Source organism: Bombina bombina, chromosome 7 (genome assembly GCF_027579735.1).
Source record: "Bombina bombina isolate aBomBom1 chromosome 7, aBomBom1.pri, whole genome shotgun sequence".
Lineage (NCBI taxonomy): Eukaryota > Metazoa > Chordata > Amphibia > Anura > Bombinatoridae > Bombina > Bombina bombina.
The window spans coordinates 136332169-136348930 of NC_069505.1; the positions used below are offsets into that span (position 1 = coordinate 136332169).

Below are 16762 nucleotides of genomic sequence, written 5' to 3' on the forward strand. Positions count from 1 at the left end.
GCATTTCAGAGAAAGCGTGATTGTTCAGTTTTAAATACAGATAAAAAGGATGAACAATCAGACGCTGACGATGCCTTATCTATTTTACCCTCACATCAATCAGAATTGGCTGTGAGGGAAGGGCTGTCTGAGGGTGAAATTTCAGACTCAGGAAAAATTTCTCAACAGGCAGAACCTGATATAGTAGCATTTAAGTTTAAGCTAGAACATCTCCGCGCTTTGCTTAAGGAGGTATTAGCTACTCTGGATGACTGTGATTCTATGGTAGTATCAGAGAAGTTGTGCAAATTGGACAAATTTTTAGAGGTCCCAGTGCACGACGATGCTTTTCCTATACCCAAGAGGGTAGCGAGCATAGTGGATAAGGAGTGGGAGAAGCCAGGTGTACCCTTTGCCCCACCTCCTATTTTTAAGAAAATGTTTCCCATAATAGACCCTAGAAGGGACGCATGGCAGACGGTCCCGAAGGTTGAGGGAGCTGTTTCAACACTAGCGAAGCGCACAACTATTCCTATAGAGGACAGCTGCGCTTTCAAAGATCCTATGGATAAAAAATTGGAAGGATTGCTTAAAAAGATTTTTGTTCAGCAAGGGTTCATCCTTCAACCAGCTACGTGTGTTATTACTGTCACTTCAGCGGCGTCCTTTTGGTTCGAGGAACTAGAAAGGTCGCTCCAGAAAGAGACTTCCTGTGAAGAAGTCATGGACAGAATTCACGCATTAAAGTTAGCTAATTCCTTTATATTGGATGCCGCTTTTCAAATAACGAAATTGGGGGCGAAAAACTCAGGTTTTGCTATAGTAGCGCGGAGGGCGCTTTGGCTAAAATCCTGGTCAGCAGATGTGTCGTCCAAGACTAAGTTACTTAATATTCCTTTCAAGGGTAAGACCCTTTTTGGGCCGGAATTGAAGGAAATTATTTCAGACATCACTGGGGGTAAGGGCCATGCCCTCCCACAGGATAGGCCTTTTAAGGCTCAGAACAAGTCTAATTTTCGTTCCTTTCGCAATTTCAGGAACGGACCGGCTAATAACTCCACTGCCGCTAGACAAGAAGGTAACGCGGCCCAGCCCAAACCCGCTTGGAAGCCCATGCAAGGCTGAAATAAGGGTAAACAGACCAAGAAACCTGCTGCTGCTACCAAGACAGCATGAAGGGGTAGCCCCCGATCCGGGACCGGATCTGGTAGGGGGCAGACTATCTCTTCGCTCAGGCTTGGGCAAGAGATGTTCCGGATCCCTGGGCACATGAGATAGTCTCCAAGGGATACCTACTAGACTTCAAGGGACTTCCTCCAAAGGGAAGATTCCACCTGTCTCGCTTATCTTCAGACCAGATAAAGAAACAGGCATTCTTACATTGTGTAAGAGACCTATCAAAGATGGGAGTGATAAACCCAGTCCCCTCCGGGGAACAAGGTCTAGGTTTTTACTCAAACCTGTTTGTGGTTCCCAAAAAAGAGGGAACTTTCAGGCCAATTCTGGATTTAAAGATATTAAACAAGTTCCTCAGAGTTCCATCCTTCAAAATGGAAACCATTCGGACAATCTTGCCGACTATCCAGCAGGGTCAATATTTGACTACCGTGGATCTAAAGGATGCATATCTGCATATCCCAATCCACAAAACTCATCATCAGTTCCAGAGGTTCGCTTTTCTGGACAAACATTACCAGTTCGTGGCTCTTCCATTCGGTTTAGCCACCGCTCCCAGAATTTTCACAAAGGTGCTAGGGTCCCTTCTAGCGGTCCTAAGGCCGAGGGGCATCGCTGTAGCACCTTATCTAGACGACATCCTAATCCAAGCGTCGTCTCTTTCCAAAGCAAGGGCCCACACGGACATTGTGTTGGCTTTTCTCAGATCTCACGGTTGGAAGGTGAACATAGAAAAGAGTTCACTTTCACCGTCCACAAGGGTTCCTTTTCTGGGAACAATAATAGATTCTGTGGAAATGAAGATCTTCCTGACAGAAGTCAGAAAGTTAAAGCTTCTAAACGCTTGTCAAGTTCTTCATTCTATTCCTCAACCCTCCATAGCTCAGTGCATGGAAGTAATAGGACTAATGGTCGCAGCAATGGACGTGGTTACTTTTGCTCGAATTCATCTAAGACCATTACAGCTGTGCATGCTCAATCAGTGGAATGGGGACTATATAGACTTGTCTCCCCAAATTCAAGTAGACCAGGTAACCAGGGACTCACTTCTCTGGTGGTTGACCCAGGATCACTTGTCTCAGGGAATGAGTTTCCGCAGACCGGAGTGGGTCATTGTCACGACCGACGCCAGCCTCTTGGGTTGGGGCGCGGTCTGGGACTCTCTGAAAGCTCAGGGTCTATGGTCTCGAGAAGAGTCTCTTCTCCCGATAAACATTTTGGAACTAAGAGCAATATTCAATGCGCTCCTGGCTTGGCCTCAACTAGCGGAAGCCAGGTTCATAAGGTTTCAGTCGGACAACATAACGACTGTTGTGTACATCAATCATCATTGGGGAACAAAGAGTTCCTTGGCGATGAGCGAGGTGTCCAAGATCATCAAATGGGCGGAGGATCACTCCTGCTATCTATCTGCAATTCACATCCCAGGAGTAGACAACTGGGAGGCGGACTATTTGAGTCGTCAGACTTTCCATCCGGGGGAGTGGGAACTCCACCCGGAGGTCTTTGCCCAGTTAACCCAATTATGGGGCATTCCAGACATGGATCTGATGGCGTCCCGTCAGAACTTCAAGATTCCTTGTTACGGGTCCAGATCCAGGGATCCCAAGGCGACTCTAGTGGATGCATTAGTGGCGCCTTGGCTGTTCAACCTAGCGTATGTGTTTCCACCGTTTCCTCTCCTTCCCAGGCTCATAGCCAGGATCAAACAGGAGAAGGCCTCGGTGATTCTGATAGCTCCTGCGTGGCCACGCAGGACTTGGTATGCAGACCTGGTGAATATGTCATCGGCTCCACCATGGAAGCTATCTTTGAGACAGGATCTTCTAGTACAAGGTCCATTTGAACATCCAAATCTAGTTTCTCTGCAGCTGACTGCTTGGAAATTGAACGCTTGATTTTATCCAAGCGTGGGTTTTCAAATTCTGTGATAGATACTCTGGTCCAAGCCAGAAAACCTGTGACTAGAAAGATTTACCATAAAATATGGAAAAAATATATCTGTTGGTGTGAATCCAAGGGATTCTCCTGGAGTAAGATTAAAATTCCAAAGATTCTCTCCTTTCTCCAAGAAGGTTTGGATAAAGGGTTGTCAGCGAGTTCTCTAAAGGGACAGATTTCTGCTTTATCTGTCTTGTTACACAAACGACTGGCAGCTGTGCCAGATGTACAAGCTTTTGTTCAGGCTTTGGTCAGAATCAAACCTGTTTACAGACCCATGACTCCTCCTTGGAGTCTAAATTTAGTTCTTTCAGTTCTTCAAGGGGTTCCGTTTGAACCTTTACATTCCATAGATATTAAGTTACTATCTTGGAAAGTTCTGTTTTTGGTTGCTATTTCTTCTGCTAGAAGAGTTTCTGAATTATCTGCTTTGCAGTGTAATCCACCCTATCTGGTTTTCCATTCAGATAAGGTTGTTTTGCGTACTAAGCCTGGTTTTCTTCCAAAAGTTGTTTCCAACAAGAATATTAACCAGGAAATAGTTGTTCCTTCTCTGTGTCCGAATCCAGTTTCAAAGAAGGAACGTTTGTTACACAATTTAGATGTAGTTCGTGCTTTAAAGTTCTATTTAGAAGCAACAAAAGATTTTAGACAAACCTCTTCTTTGTTTGTCGTTTACTCTGGTAAGAGGAGAGGTCAAAAAGCTACTGCTACCTCTCTTTCTTTCTGGCTGAAAAGCATTATCCGATTGGCTTATGAGACTGCCGGACGGCAGCCTCCTGAACGAATCACAGCTCACTCTACTAGGGCTGTGGCTTCCACATGGGCCTACAAGAACGAGGCTTATGTTGATCAGATATGTAAGGCAGCGACTTGGTCTTCTCTGCACACTTTTGCCAAATTCTACAAATTTGATATTTATGCTTCTTCGGAGGCTATTTTTGGGAGAAAGGTTTTGCAAGCCGTGGTGCCTTCCATTTAGGTAACCTGATTTGCTCCCTCCCTTCATCCGTGTCCTAAAGCTTTGGTATTGGTTCCCACAAGTAATGGATGACGCCGTGGACCGGACACACCAATGTTGGAGAAAACAGAATTTATGCTTACCTGATAAATTACTTTCTCCAACGGTGTATCCGGTCCACGGCCCGTCCTGGTTTTCCTAATCAGGTTGAATTTTTTTTCTTTATACACTACAGTCACCACGGCACCCTATAGTTTCTCCTTTTTCTCCTAACCGTCGGTCGAATGACTGGGGGGCGGAGCCAGAGGGGGAGCTATATGGACAGCTCTTGCTGTGTGCTCTCCTTGCCTTTCCCTGTGGGGGAGAATATTTCCCACAAGTAATGGATGACGCCGTGGACCGGACACACCGTTGGAGAAAGTAATTTATCAGGTAAGCATAAATTCTGTTTTTGCTTCATTCTCTTGATATTCTTTGCTGAAAATCATATCTAGATATGCTTAGTAGCTGCTGATTGGTAGCTGCACATAGATGCCTCCTGTGATTGGTTCACCGTGTGCATCGCTATTTCTTCATTAAAGTATATCTAAAGAATGAAGCAAATTAGGTAATAGAAGTAAATTGGAATGTTGTTTAAAATTATATTCTCTACCTTAATCATAAAAGAAAATGTTTGTGTATAGTGTCCCTTTAATAAATCTAGCCCTAAATGGAACATGGTCTGGGAGAGGGGTCATCACTTGTGGACCTCCCAGAGGTTTTGGAAATACATTTCCCATGATGCTCAGCCAGCCATTTCAACTGGCTGAGCATCATGGGAAATGTATCTCCAAAACCTCTGGATGGGCTTAAGAAATGAAACTACAAGGAAACACTTTGTGACATATAACCAAGAGAAGAAGAGGTCATACATCTGCATCCTTTCACCAACAGCACCCCCCCTTAAGCTATAGCTGACCCGCGCCAGCTGCTGCGTCCCACCATGAAATCTCCTGATGTCTTGGTAGATCAATCCTTGTATACCAACACATAAAACGAGGAGAAAAAAGTTGCATGAAGTAGCTCTGTTCTGTCACAGTGAAGTGAAATAAATTGTCTTCCTAATCCATATTTTCAAACATTTCCTCTCTGAATACTCTATATAGGTACAATTTCTACAGACATAGAATGCCATATATTTAACACTCAAAGAAAATGAGTCTCCTCCCACAGGAAGAATAAACCGATTCTGTAGTTTTGCCTGCTTGCCTCATTGCCATCTGGACATTTTTTTCCCTGCAGTCAACAAAGTAATTGCTTATACCTCCATTCATAACAAAGCAAATGTAAAAATAGAATATTTTAATAGTAACTGATTTTAGCAACATAACGGAGTAGTGTTTTTTTGGTTTTGTTACTATGCAGCCATAGTCAGACCTTATACAAGGGAGTAGCAACACTTTTTGCAGATTAACAAATTTAATGAATACAATTTGGACAAACAAATCCTAGTGAGACTATTGTTTGTTTGGTGATCAATTTTAACTTAAAGGGACAGTAAATTCAAAATTAAACTTTCATGATGCAGATAGAGCATGCAATTTTAAACAAGTTTCCAATATATTCTGTTATCAAATTTGCTATGTTCTCATGATATCTTTTATTGAAGAGTGAAACTGGGTAGGCTCATAAGTGTCTTTAGTACTCTATGGCAGCAGTGTTTTGCTACATTGTATAACAAAGTTACAAATGGTGCAAAATATATTTTTTGCATCCTATTACAATGTTTAAAGTCCCTGGGCTCTTTGGTACGGCCAACATAACCTATCAGCCAAGTCGTCTAAACGTTTTTTAAAATAAATTAACATTGTTTTTACTGCAGTGATTTTTTTTTTTGGTTTCCAAACTCCAGCCACCTTTTGCCTTACTTGTAGGAGCCAATCTGGGATTTAGTCTGTAGACAACAAGGCTAGCCCCGGTCATAAAGTTAGTATAAAGTACATTGTTTTGCAGTTGTTATCTGTTAAAGCAAGTTAGGGTAAGCTATGTAGCAGGGTTATTTTCAGAGCTAAATTACATGAAAAGGGTGCAAAATATTGAAAATATATTGCAAGTTATTTCATACTAGGCGATAAGTCTGCCCAGGGGGGTTCAGAGCTGTGTTCCTGGTGCCTGGATCCTCAGCAGCGGCGGTCGGCGGTCCTCAGCGTCATGGAGGCTCCACTTCATCTGATGTCCACCGTAGACTGAAGATTGAATGCAATGTACCGCTATCAATTTGGGCTACCTTGCATTCCTTTTGGCTGAATTTTTTTTTTTTTTTTTTTTTAAATATTTTTATTGAGGATTAGAATATACATACAGACAATCCACTATAGCAAATCAAACAGTATAACATTTACATATAATATATTCCTTAGCATAGAAAAGACATTAGAGCATGAAGGCACAAATACAGGTATACCTCACTTTACAGCGCTTCACTTTACAGCGACTCGCTAATACAGCGCTTTGTGGAGCTGAAGTTCAACCTCCAAGGATTATGAAATAGTGCTGTAATCATTGTGAGTTTGCGAGAAAAGTGACTGGCACCATTTTGTTATGCGCAGTTCACTCTGTTTACAGCTTTACAGTGCAATCTGTGTCTCAGTGCTATAGTTTGGAAAATTTTACTACAGAAATTGTCACTATTTTACAGGTACAGTATTTATTGAATACTAATGTAATACTGTGCTGTGCTAGTGTTAAACTAAACTTAGCCCTATTGCACCCCTAATATATATTAGTTCAAACATGTTTTCAAGTTTTTAAACACACTGGCAAGTGGAAAGAAAGCTAAAACTGCCTTGTTTCACTTTAAGGCGGTTTTCACTTTACAGCGGGGCTCCGGTCCCTAACCCGCTGTATGAGCGGGGTATACCTGTATGTGGACAAGAGAAAATATGATTAGTACAACATTGTTACCAACTATCTAAGCGACCACTCCTTGATACAACCAAAAGAAATATAGGAATGCTATCTAGTGGTAATCCTCAGTTTTTTGCCTCCTAACCAAAAATAAGGTCTCTTACGGACCATTAACACAGCTATTATAGCGAATATAAGGCGGTTTACAAGAATATAAGGTCCCCTATGGACCTTTTTGGGTGCTATTGAAACTAATAGAACATGACTATACCAGATAGATCATGTAAATATTTATAATCATGCCGCATAAAGGGTAGGGGGGGATTATCTCAACAACTGCTATGTATAATAAGTTTTAACCAAAGTTTAGGGATTTTCATATGGGGTCTAAGCCCCTAAAGGCCGCTATCATATATCCTAAATATAATAATCAATAGGGGGATTTGCGATGGAATCTGTGTTCCTTAGCTTACTCGGTAAACTACTAGGGAGGGGGCCCTAGGGGGGGAAACGGAGCCAACCGATTTATAATATACAGTTAGGTAAATGTGACTGTGGGGGTAGAACGTAGTGTTATCCTTGATGAATATAAAATGAACATGAGAACAATAAAATGACGAAAACCACATACAACAAAAACTGACTAGCTTCTGTATCTAATATCAAACAGGAATATCTTTGTTAATGGTAATTTGTATATAACACAGAACCTTTGGGAGGTCTATAGCTTAAGACATCGGGACCTTCGCTATGCAAGCTAGCTGCATCACGATCCAAGCCAACCCAGCCGTGTGGACACGGGCCCTATATCCCACGGCCAGGCAAATATAATGTTAGGCGTATATGGTATACACCAGTGATTTTTAACCTTTTTTTTTGCCGTGGCACACATTTTTACATTAAAAAATCCTGTGGCACACCACCATCCCAAAATTTAAAAAAAATCACACATTGTAGCCTAATACAGCATATATATATATATATATACATACACACAAACACACACATACTGTATGTATTGTGCTGTTATGCCATGCCTCCTACAAACTACCCCTGCTGCTGCACTGGGAGTAAAAAACAAGCAAAGTTTAAAAAATATGTCACACTGTTGTCAGTCTGCCGTGGCACACCTGAGGATCTCTCACGGCACACTAGTGTGCCACGGCACACTGGTTGAAAAACACTGGTATACACAACTCACAATGGTCTCTATTGTTCCACGTCACATATAGCACATTTCAAACACGGCAATCACACAGGCATTAGGCAAGGAAATTAACTACAGTATATAGAGGGAAACCTTACATGTATCCTCTGAATGGTAAGTAGCCCGAAGACTGTATATTGATGGAGTTGAAAAGTATGGAGTCACCTGGGCGGGAATCTAAATTGTAAGATTTTGTAAGTGAAGCTTAGTGGCTTTAGCTCACTATGTGACCTTGTCTATGGGGACTTATGTTGAAGAGTTAAATGAAATATATTTTAGAGAGGCAACCCTTTCTTCCATCTTAGGCCATATTACATAGCACATAATGAGAAGCTCAGATGTGGTGTCATTATCCTCTGGAGATCTAGCTATATTTTTGGACATGCAAATATACAGAACAGTGCTATGGGCAGATAGTATCCCTTTAAATAGAGCATCAAGCATATCACATCTACACATAGTCATTAATTTTAAGAGCTAGTATCAAAAACCATAAATACCCATAGAGGAAAGTAATAATATTAAAAAATAAAGCATGTCAGGGCATTGTTTCATATCGGATAGTGGCACATATACTATGTAAGTCCCAGTTGTGAATTAACTAAGAGGCCAATATGTCCGGCATAGTATACCATGTAGTGAGTCACCATAGTCCAGAAATGATGTAGTCACTTCCACGTAGGGCAGAGGCTCTCACAGCAGTAAAAAACATATAGAAGTAACAGCAACAGGAGAGTCTGTGAACTCTCTCATATGAAACATACTGCAAAAGCAGGTCCCTAGATTCAAATAAAACAGAGCCCAGTTCTTATGAAAAGTGAACAAACACATTATCATTAAAATTAACGGTTGCAGCTTGTAACTTGGCTGCATAGCAGAAAAACAAGTAATGAAATGCAAGAGGGTAAAACAAATAAATATTTAACTTGTTATAGCGTGTTGGCCATTTTACGGAGGTCTCTGATCTGACTTGAGTAGGTGCTTGCCAAGCTTAAGTCTATTAGCCCACTCCACAGCTTAGTTTGCAGGGCATTATATTTTTATATCGCTGCCATAGAGTATATCCAGTTCTGTGAAGCCCCTCTTCCACATGCTCCGGTGACCATGCACTATCCCCTAAGAGCATACATTATGCCGGAGGTCCTCGCCAAGCACAAGTCCCGGTCTGCCACCACCCAGCACCTGCGATCACCAAGGCCCGCCGGCTGCTGCAGAGGGAAAGCCGTCTGGAAGGATATGCACCGCTACTCCAGAGCCGTCATGGAATTCGGTACTCCCATTGTAGGTAAGGGCACTACTGATGAGCCATTTTTAGTGTCTGGAGCGAGAGCCATTTTCTCTATCGGCTCGCAGCCAGAGGTAACCGGTAGTATGGGGTTTTGGTTCAGAGAGGCAAAGATTGTTTCCAGATCGCTTCTGAATGCTCTAAAACAAGTAGAGAGTTGTTCCTGTAAACTGCGTTCCCATCTCTCCATTGTCGGCAGCATAACCAAGTCAGTGCCGCTGGGAACCAAAGCAGTCAATTGAGCAATAGTCCGTTTATAGAGCTCTGGTGTGTGTCGTAAAATCTCTAGATTGAAGCTCCCTGTATTGATCGTGTAGCTAGGCAAAATGGCGCCCATCAGAGTGTCTCATCCACTGCTCACTATTATCTCACTCTTTTCAGTACTTTTCACATGCTATCCGTTCCAAATCAGATCGCAGCAGGTCCACAGACATGAGACTTCTTTTTTAACATAAATTTAAGTAAAATCTTGAGCTTAATATGCTTTTTTGGTCATTTAGTGCAGAGAGCTACTAATCCACACGTCTGCTCTGGCTGTTGGCTAGCTCCGCCCCCCCCTTTTGGCTGAAATTTTAAAATCAGCCAATAGGATTAGAGCTAGTGAAATCCTATTGGTTGTTCAAATCAGCCAATAAGATTTCATTAGCTCTCATCCTATTGGCTGATTTTAAAATATCAGCCAATAGGAATGCAAGATACCCCAATAAATATGGGGTACCTTGCATTCAATCTTCAGTGTGCGGCGGACGATCGCATAAAGAGGAATCCTCTACTATTTCTAGTTTATTCTTAGATTAGGGGGTGTTTTTATTTTCATAGGGATTAGGTTTTTTATTTTGGATAATGTGGTTTATTATTTTGTGTAATGTTAGACTTTTTATTATCTGTAATTTTTAGATTAGTTTAAACTTTTCTTTATTTTTAAAGTAATGTTAGGTTTTTTAATTTTAATTGTAATTTAGGATTATTTTAATTTATGTAATGGGGTTAATTTAGGAGGTGTTAGGTTAAGGGGCTTAGTGATTAGTTATTTGCTTTGTGGGGTTTGGCAGTTTAGGGGTTAATAGATTTATTATATTAATTGCAATGTAGATTAATGGCGGTTTAGGGGTTAATAGGTGTATTAGGTAGTTTGCGATGTTGGGGTTGGCAGATTTAGGGGTTAATAATTTTAATAGGTATTTTTTTTTCTTTTCTTTTTCTTAATACTTATTGCGGGCGGTTAGGTTTGCTTCTTAATACTTATTGTGGGCGGTTAGGTTTTTTTTTTTTGTAATGCTCTGTTTGCCTTCGCTGCATCCAGGTGGATTCTGAAAATGGCAGGGTGGTGAAAGAATCCACAGGTGAATTCTTTTGGCTGCACACACAGCGACGGATGCTTTACAAATGCAATTTTAGTATAGATTAAAATCTCAATGTGTTTCTGTCCCTTTAGCTATGACGTCAACATCTTAGTTAGCTACAACCTAACAAATTCATCTCTAGGAAGAACTAAATTCTGCCGACTGCAGATATTTTTGGCCTTCATTTAACTAATGAATATCGAGTCGCTTATGTCTTATTTGTTGAGCACTTTATAGCAGCCATTATACATATAGTGCTAAAGACATGTTTACCCTGTATTGAGCCTACCTCCAGTATGCTTTCATCGGAAGGGGTTAGGCTCAAAAAGAATTCTTAGAGGAAAGTAAATTCACAATACACGAAAATATTTGTTTTTATTTTTTTAAATTGAACACTCAATCTGAATAGTGAAACTTTAGTTAAGACTTTGATGTGCCTTTTAAGGCTGTATGAAAGCTACATCCCAGCCATACCTAACTTCAAACAAATAGAAACTAAACTAAAATCTGTAGGTGGGAGGGACAATAAAATGCTATCTAGAATTACTTTTTTTTCAGGTTTCTACCTAAGGCTTGTAAGAGAAATTTTTCAATATTGATTCCAAAATGTCCTTGCAAAACTTGCTTTAGGTAGATCATAAGTGTTATAAGTATACAGTTAAAAAATTCCTGCAGAAAAAGCAAACAAAATGGCGCCTCCTGTGTGTATCAGTAGTTCCACAATGTACTCCTATCATAATATCACATTTGGTAGCAGCACTCAGTTGTGCTTTTAGGGACAGGCTAAAAGTTTATAGTGCTTCAGCTCACTATTCTCCAGCAGAATGTCAATTTAATAGACAAAAAGATAAAAATGTCATATAGACCCACAAAGTGCAGCGTATTAAAAAATTGGTTAGTTCTTAATGCTACGCGTTTCTCGGCTTCCAAGGCGTTTCCTCAGGCATAGAACATTTAACACCCTAAGCTTCCTTCATATACTGTATATACACATTTTAAAATAATTTACAGCTGGCAGTAGTTGGCATAATCAAGTGGATAGTGCAGCGTCACTAGCTTCTCCCCCTGCTGTCTCAATAAGAAACCTGTAAATAAATGCATAAATCAAACACCAATAAGGGGCATAAATATGCACAAAAGATGTCATACAAACTGTTCATCAAAAAGTAAAATACAATATAAACTGAAAGTTAAAAATACAACCTAAAAGTGAAAATCGCAATAAAACCGTAATTATGAAATCTAAATCACATTGCCCCCCCCATATTCCCAAAATAATCTTGGACTGCAACATAGCAAAATGTACTATATCAGTGTAAGCGTTTAACCCGTGTCTATTTAAAGTATGTTTCATTAAAGAGACACTGAACCCAAATTTTTTCTTTCGTGATTTAGATAGAGCATGCAATTTTAAACAACTTTCTAATTTACTCCTATTATCAATTTTTCTTCGTTCTCTTGCTTTTTTTATTTGAAAAAAGAAGGCATCTAAGCTATTTTTTTTGGTTCAGACCATGGGAAGCACTTGTTTATTGGTAGGTGAATTTACCCACCAATCGGCAAGAACAACACAGTGTGTTCACCAAAAATGTGCCGGCATCTAAACTTACATTCTTGCATTTCACATAAAGATACCAAGAAAATTAAAATAATTTGATAACAGGAGTAAATTAGAAAGTTGCTTAAAATTGAATGCTCTATCTGAATCATGATAGAAAAAATTTGGGTTCAGTGTCCCTTTAAATCGCAAAGTCTCACAAAAAGTAATGGACATAGTCATAGATATGTGTGTTCATATATGTTGATACATTGATGCATTCCAACTCCATATGACCAAATTCACGATCTTAATGAAAATAGTGATCATCTGATACAACCCCTTTACCCAACTCTAAAGGTTATTGTAAATATGTGAGTAGAGGCCTAAGTATACTGAGATGTACTAAGATGTTAAATGATGTCCCAAAAGACTCAGTGATGTAAGGAATAAACTTATATAAGGAAAAAAGGGGCGGTATTGAGGTAAAATACTGTGACTAGTGGAAAATATATATATAAAATAAGAGGTTAGAAGTGTATATATATATATATATAATTTAATAAAAAAAATGATTTATAGTGAAACATCGATAAACTTGGACAGAGAAAATAAACTAATTAAAACAGACACTGCTGAAATCTTATATTACAAAGTTAAGATTGGCCAATCTTATTGCGAAGTGGTAAAAATGAGAAAATAATAAAAAAAAAAAAAATGAAAAAATTAATAAAATATATATAAAGATTCAGGAAATGATGAAGAAAAATAAAAAATGGAATGAGTTGATGACAAGTTCCAAAGGAAACGATCCAAAATGAAATATGAAGATCATGAACTAGGGACCGTTTAATATAGTCTAAGTCCTGGGTGGAAAAGTTGATGAAATGTCCAGGATGCAGCAGTTTGTGTTCAGTGAGAATCTAGTATAAGAAACCTGCAGGGGGAAAGAAGACAAGTGCTGCACAAATCGAACGCAATAAAAAGGATATTTAAAAAAGTGCTCACCGTATTCTAAAGACTCTGGTATGTCGATCAGGGGTCTGCGCGTTTCATCCTACAACGAGGCCTTTATCAAGACTATATTAACGGTCTCTAGTTCATGATCTTCATATTTCATTTTGTATCGTTTCCTTTGGAACTTATCATCAACTCATTCCATTTTTTATATTTCTTCATCATTTCCTGCATCTTTATATATATATATATATATATATATATATATATATATATATATATATATATATATATATATATATCATCATTTTTTACCACTTCTCAATAAGATTGGCTAATCTTAACTTTGTAATATAAGATTTCAGCAGTGTCTGTTTTAATTAGTTTATTTTCTCTGTCCAAGTTTATCGATGTTTCACTATTTTTTTAAATTAAATTATATATCTACTTCTAACCTCTTATTTTATATTCTCTTAATAAAATAGCTACTTATTGCATAAGGTATCTGCAGTTCACATTTTTTGACACGTATAACCACCACAATCACCTGCTACATTACTTGCTACACTTGCTATATTGCTGTATTTGTCATATTATTGCATCTCTGAATACACTAACTAATTTGTATCACATTTCAGACATCCTCACATATTATCCTCATTATATTCATTTGGCTCATCTTTGGTATTTTTTCACTAGTCACAGTATTTTACCTCAATACCCCCCCTTTATTCCTTTATATAAGTTTATTCCTTACATCACTGAGTCTTTTGGGACATCATTTAACATCTTAGTACATCTCAGTATACTTAGGCCTCTACTCACATATTTACAATATCCAATTAGAATGAATGTTAGGCAATTGTTCCTTTTTGAGTGAGCTTGTATATTTCTATACTTTTGGTGCTTCCTCTATATATCATTTTCATTCCAACTCTAAAGGTTGACTTGGAGACTAAACAAACATGATATAAAATATCCAAAGTGGGCAGGTGTTCTTATATTTTTGGCCATATAGTGTATTTAGAGCATTTTACTATTGTATTGTTGCTTGTATATAACTGTGTGTCCTCAAAAGGAATTAAACAGTTTAAAATCAGCTATAAAATACAGGCAGCCCCTTATCCCCAACGTTGTTCATTTTGGCAATAGAAGTGTTAGCCACATACATTAGAGGTAACCCAGATATCAAAGGAATAACCGTAAATCACACAGAATACAAAACCTCCTTATATGCGGACGATATCATTTTAACTTTAACGCATTTAGAAACTTCATTGCCCGCACTCATGGTAACTTTACACAAATTCAGAGAGATGTCATACTTTCGTATCAATTATTCCAAATCGGAGTTTATTAATATAGGAATTCCACAACACGAGTTACGTCATTTGATGGTGCACCAATTTAGACACCAACCGGTAGCACTCAAGTATTTGGGTGTATACATTACCCCCTACCTGAATAAAATAATCCCACTGAATCTTGATCCTCTTGTAACACACGTTATATCTATTTTGGCTTCCTGGAAACAAAAACCTTTATCTTGGATAGGTAGAATTAACTCTATAAAAATGATTATTCTTCCAAAAATCCTTTACCTCCTTCAAGTACTCCCTATCCCCATCCCAGACAAATCACTATATCAGTTACAGAAAATTATTAACTCCTTCATATAGAGCAATAAACGACCAAGAGTAGCTACACAGACTTTGTATTGTAATAAATTACAAGGAGGACTAGGGGTACCTAGTTTACAGCTGTATAATTATGCAACCCATATGTCCAGGATTGTGGACTGGTGCAAGCATGCTGCTCATAAAGAATGGGTAACTTTAGAAACCGAGCTCTGTGGGACTTCCCACTTAGGAGGACAATGCTGGTCGCCAGGCAATCAAAGGCGTACTGGTACTACCCAGCCAGATCGCCCAATTACAGTTCAGGAAACTCTCAAGGTATGGAATAGGATTCTGAGGTCACACAAATCAGTTTCGTCCCTACAATCCCCACTGACTCCACTAACCTATGATACCCAGTCCCTTACCCTACCCCACACATGTGCTCAAAACATGCTAACACTAAGCCAGACTACGCATTGGTACAAGGTCTTACAAAATGGTAAGCTTAAAACTAAGCAAGAGGTCTTGGATATACTAAGCCTTGATCACAATAACTGGTTGGCGTACCATCAAATTTCACATAGCCATCAGACGCACCCATATAAGGCCAACATATCTAGACCCCTGACACCCTTTGAGTCTATGTGCCATGCGCCGCTACCGAGCAGCGGTACCTTATCCATCTCTTACAAACTACTTATAGCACACCAGACCACACAACCACCAACATATGTTGCAAGATGGGAATCCGAACTAAATGAACACCTCTCACCTAAAACATGGGACACGATTTACAGGCAAATGAGCTCCTCAGCTTCATCCCCACAGGTTGACGAAATGAATACCAAGCTGCTATGCAGATGGCACTACACTCCAGACAAACTAGAGAAAATGATTCCCACTTACGATGCAAAATGCTGGAGGGGGTGCGAGGACAGAGGCACATTTACACATATATGGTGGACATGCCCCATTGTAAAGCAATATTGGCTAGACATAGGAAGAGAAATGGGAAGAGCCCTAGGTTCCCCCATCCCCCATACACCATGGACATTCTTGTTTAATGTCCGCCCCAAGATACGCTGTATGTACAGACTTCAACTCTTGACGATCATGATAAATACGGGCAAGAGATATATTCCTTACAATTGGAAGAAAAACACATTACCAACACTACAGTTTTGGAGAGGTAGAGTGACTGTGGCCTTAAAACTAGAACAATATCATTACATCAGGATGGGCAAACTGGGGGAATTGCATGACATCTCCTTTATCTGGGAGGAATACCTACACTCTTTGACAGACAATATTACCCACCCTACACCCCCACCTTACAACCCAGATGCCTTATAGGAATACTTAGCATATCTTAACAGCACCTCACAGGTTGATATAGGATATACTTTATGATCTAGTTATTGCTTTGTAAAATATACTGGAGTGATGAGGGATGGGCCATGCATTGATATCTGTAAGAATACAACTTTATTCTGTAATAATTTGGAACTAGAGGAGTTATATGATGTATGGATCTTAATACGATGTTAATCTAGATTGCCAACGTTATTTTTCTCTTTTCAAGGAAGATCCATGAGCTGTATATGTTTTGGTGACTGTATTATTGATGGTTATGATATGTAACATGTATACTGATTTTGTTTTATAAATAAAGTTTGTTTAAAAATTTAAAAAACAAAACAAAAAAAAAACAAAGTTGAAATTGTAATAAAATCAACCATCACCCTTGGGAAGTAAAAAATAAAATACAGGCAGCCATCTAAACACATTGGGTGAGCCAATGACAAGAGACAAATGTATGTAGCCACCAATCACCAGCTAACTACCAGTAGTACATACATATGTACATATAC

The 16762-nt window shown here is 39.2% G+C and overlaps 1 protein-coding gene across 1 annotated transcript in view; it reads left to right on the top strand.

Annotated features, from left to right (window-relative positions):
• Window positions 1-16762, top strand: part of MADD (MAP kinase activating death domain) — a 372537-nt gene that overhangs the window by 56851 nt on the left and 298924 nt on the right. The window lies entirely within an intron of this gene.